At 41.3% G+C, this 4618-nt stretch overlaps 1 pseudogene; it reads right to left on the bottom strand.

Annotated features, from left to right (window-relative positions):
* Positions 1 to 290: 290 nt before the first annotated feature.
* On the bottom strand, positions 291 to 1767 carry LOC102470743 (high mobility group protein B1-like; annotated as a pseudogene).
* Between the last annotated feature and the right edge of the window lie 2851 nt (positions 1768 to 4618).

Below are 4618 nucleotides of genomic sequence, written 5' to 3'. Positions count from 1 at the left end.
AACTAATTTGTGCTGTGCACCAACAAGAACCTGCTTTAAATATCCATGCCAATTTACAATCTCCTTACTGTACCAGGCAAGGTTAGTGGCTGTTTGAAAATGCTACCAGGACAGGGCTATCTAAAGACACATTCGGTAATATGTTAACTATACCAAAAAAAGGCACTGAATAGTTTAAAAACACATTTTACACAGCCTTATGTTTCAATTTTTTCTTTAAAAAGAGTGAGTTATATACAGGGGGGTTAAATGCTTTCTAGACAAGGGAAAAAACCTGCTCTAGAACCAACTTATTGATCATCATCATCTTTTTCTTCATCTTTATCCTCTTTGTCTTCCTCTTTTTCCTCATCATCTTCCTCCTCCTCCTCCTTTTTCTTGCTCTTTTCAGCCTTGACAACTCCCTTTTTTGCTGCATCAGGCTTTCCTCAGCTCGGTATGCAGCAATATCCTTTTCATATTTTTCCTTCAGCTTAGCAGCCTTCTTTTTATTTTTAAATTTATTTTTTTATTATCATCATAATCTTGTTAGCAGCCTTCTTTTCATAAGTCTGTTTATCATCTGCAGCAGTGTTATTCCACATCTCACCCAATTTCTTTGCAACATCACCAACGGATAGGCCAGGATGTTCTCCTTTGATTTTTGGGCGATGTTCAGAACAGAACAAGAAAAAGGCCGAATGAGGCCTCTTGTGTACACTGGGATCCTTGAACTTCTTTTTTGTTTCTCCTTTAGGAGGGATATAGGTTTTCATTTCTCTTTCATAATGAGCTTTGTCCACCTTTGCTATATCTTCAAACTTTCCTTTCTCTTTAGCAGACATGGTCTTCCACCTCTCTGAGCACTTCTTAGAAAACTCTGAGAAGTTGACTGAACATACAACAAAGTAGACCCAAATGAATGTAAATAATTAAATTTAAATTAAAAAAAAAAGAAGTCGACTGAAGCATCTGAGTGCTTCTTGTGCTCCTCCCCAGCAAGTTCGCACAAAGAATGCTTACGATGACATTTTGCCCCTCTGCTTCTTAGGGTCTCCTTTGCCCTGCGAGGCACAGTCGCCCAGTGCCCGTCTGGCTCTCACTTGCCCTGGCACTGTCTCTATGGAGCTCAGTGTCCAAAATCTATAGTGTTCTTATATTCCCACCAAAACCAGTTAAAAAATATTATCATTAAAATTATAATCACAAATCAAGCAAACTTTAATAGGAAGTATGCAGGGGCTAGCAGGTGGTGTGGTGGTTAAGGTACTGGACTCCCATGTGACCAGCCACTGTTGGAGAACCAGACTTGGCGGCTTATTCTTTTTTTTTTTTTTTTGTCTCTCTCTGATCAAATGAAAAATAATAATAATTACAAATGGAATTAATTAAATACTTCTTTAAAAAATAGGAAGTATGCAGGTCCCAGATGAATATGAATATAAAATTTAGTAGAGGACGTAAAAAGGCTTGATCATTGTGCCATGAAGTTTTGCTGACTTTCAGGTTATGTCTCAATGACAAATATCCAGATGTAGAAGTTTTAAGGTAAGTAATTCTTAAATGGTAAAATAAAACTCACTACAACACAACCTAAAGTTAACTTTAGAAGATGTAGGACTAAACTAGCACTAGCTGAATTGCACTTGGGGGACCAACAGTTCCAGGTGTCTTTCTACTAACATATTTGGTTTTAATAAATATAGGCACGCATAGCGAATAAATGTAAATAAATGTCTAAGAGATGATGTACCAGACTCTTTTGGGAATCTGCTTTGTGCTAGCCATTGTGCTAAATTCTCAGGCTATGAAGAGAAATGTATAAAATTCCTACTTTTTTTTCCCTTTAGGTTTTAGCCATTAGACCATGCACTTGCCAGAGAAAGGGAAAGTGAGAAATCCCCCACATATCCTGGGGCTTGGGGGGACGCCCATACTGCAATCCTTTCTCCTCCATTCTCCTCTCAGATTTTTCTTTCCTCTTCCTATCGCTGTTGACTTCATCTTATTTTTTGAATATATAAAATATTAACATACTTCCATAAGTCTAAACTGTAGTGAAAAACACTAAGGGGTCCAGCAGGTGACGCACTGGACTCCCACGTGGTCAACTATGGTTAGTCCCAGACCAAGTGGCTTGAAGCTCACAATGGGCACGTGTACATGCGTGCTCAAGATCCTGAGAGAATGGAGGAGAAGGGATTGCAGTGTGGCCATTTCCCCTGGGGAGTGATTTCTTGCTTTCTATCTCTCTGTCTCTCTGGTGAGCACACATGCCCTATGGTAAAAATCTTTCAAGAAACAAAAACAAAACAAACAGAAAAACTCACAGAAAAATAGAATCAAAGTATGTTATTTTGGCGCAAACGATTTTTGAAATTATGCAGTTTTTTCATACGCATTTCCCATGAACGTTTTGAAGAGCACTCCTTGTACATATTTATTAAGTCACAACATCACAGTCATCACAGGTTGCCAGTGGAAAAGAGCTAGCTAGTTATCCAAAAGTCAAATTGTTTTTTTTTTTTTTTAGAGACTTTTTTGCTATAGGGCACATGCGCTTGCTAGACAGACAGAGACAGAGAAACAGAAAGCGAGAAATCACCCCCCCCAGTGGGGGATGGTCATGCCGCAATCCTTTCTCCTCCATTCTCCTCTCGGGATCTTGGGCACACACGTACATACGCCCAGTGTGAGTTTTAAGCCACAGGGTCCGGAACACGAACCGAGGTTGGCTACGTGGGAGTCCAGCAACATAGCCATTATGCTAACTGCTGGTCCCTCCAAAAGTCAAATTTTCATGTAGGAGTAAAAAGGTTTTGTTAACATGTCACCTACAAGTTTCTTTATCAACTCATGGTTGAAATCTCTCTGATTTATTTGTATTTTTAGCATAGATTAGTTGGTTGTGATTTAGGTATAAAAGTGGGTATGACAACAGAGAGAGAGAAATCACTTCCCTACCAGAGCAATTTGTATATATGTGTGTGTGTGTTATATATAGATATAGATATATAACTTTTTAAAAGAGATTTTTGCTATAGAGTATGTGCACTTTCCAGAGAGACAGAAAGCAAGAAAGCACCCCCAGCGGGGATGGCCATGTTGCAATCCCTTCTCTCCATTCTCCGCTCAGGACCTTGGGCATGCACGCACATGCTCCTAGCATGTTTCAAGCTGCTGGGTCTAGGATTCGACCTGCTGTTGGCCAGGTGGGAGTCCAGTGATGTAACTGCTATGCCATCTGCTGGCCCCTAGAGACACATTTCACTAGTATGATGTACTGGGGAAACACAGCACTGTATGTTAGAAGACCTGGGTTCTTATTTCCTTTTTCCTTCTTTATTCATGATTAAGCACATGTGTGTACCTGCTACAGAGAGACGGAAAGAGAGAGGAGCACCCCACAGGGTCTGCTCACACCACAGTCTCTTTCTGTCTTCCAGCCTGGTGCATTGTAGACACTCCTGCATCAGCCCACTATGTTTCAGGTGACCCCACCAGGCTAGGGATTCAAACTGCGGTTGCCGTGTGGGATCCAGCCACCCACAGGCAGCGCATTACTGTGGTGCCACAGAGCCTCCCCGGGTTCCGGCTTGTGTTTATCACCTTTGGCTCTGTGACTATGAACAGGTCACGGAATCTCACTGAGCTTCAGTCTTGTCTTTACATCTTGGCTAATAATGCCTGTGTGTCATACAGAGTACTGTATTAAGAGCGAAGAAGACAGTTATGAAGGTGCTTTGCAGATGATCGAGTGTCTTATTCATGCAAGTTATTGTCACTATTGTCTGTACTGACTAGAGGGCCACATCCAAAACCACACTGGCTTTCCATACCGTTAACCTTTGGCTGTCTTTAGCATCAGTAAGAATTATTATAGATGATGAATAACCCATCTAAGAAAGGCCTAGGTTCAAAGAGTGAAAAGATGATGTCTTAAGGGTCAGGAAGAAGTCTGCAGAAAGACCCTTGGGAGTGAGCTAGGTTCAAAGAGTGAAAAGATGATGTCTTAAGGCTCAGGAAGAAGTCTGCAGAAAGACCCTGGGGAGTAAACAGTAGTGGATTTGGATTCTGTCATCTGCCATCCTAGACATTGGGCTGTTGTCTCCTTTCCAGTTCTTTACCTGGTACTAGAGAGCATCAGGGAGGTGGCTGGAAGGTCTATGCAACTGATTGTGAATAAAAGCCAAGTTTGAACTAAAAAAAAAATAGAACAAGTTCTCTGATCCTTTCATGACACTCAGTTTAGAGTAGATAGTAATATGTCTTTTCTTCACTTAGAATGCTTGGGGCAGACTGATAACTTACAGTTACGGAGCAAAGAAGCTAGGCTTTCATTAATAGGGGGAGAAAATACTAATTTGGGGAAAAAAAATTAAGCTTCCATGGTTGATTTTAAAAGTCTACCCCAGCCAGCCAGTGACACGGTGGTTAAGTTTGGCTGGATCCTACATGGCCTACTACGTGGCTTGAGTCCCGGCTCTGGTAGCTTGAGAAACAAGCTAGGCCTGTGTGCAGGCATGCCCAAAATCCCAACAGGAGAGAAAGATGGAGGAGAAGAGATTGTGGTGTGACGATTCTCCAACACTCCACCTCCTTTATCTCTGGTAAGCGCATACACCCTCTGGCAAAAGTA

Source organism: Tupaia chinensis, unplaced genomic scaffold, assembly GCF_000334495.1.
Source record: "Tupaia chinensis unplaced genomic scaffold, TupChi_1.0 Scaffold148874_1, whole genome shotgun sequence".
Taxonomy (NCBI): Eukaryota; Metazoa; Chordata; class Mammalia; order Scandentia; family Tupaiidae; genus Tupaia; species Tupaia belangeri.
The sequence above is the reverse complement of the archived record's forward strand: the minus strand, read 5'-3'. Positions and strand labels throughout refer to the sequence as shown.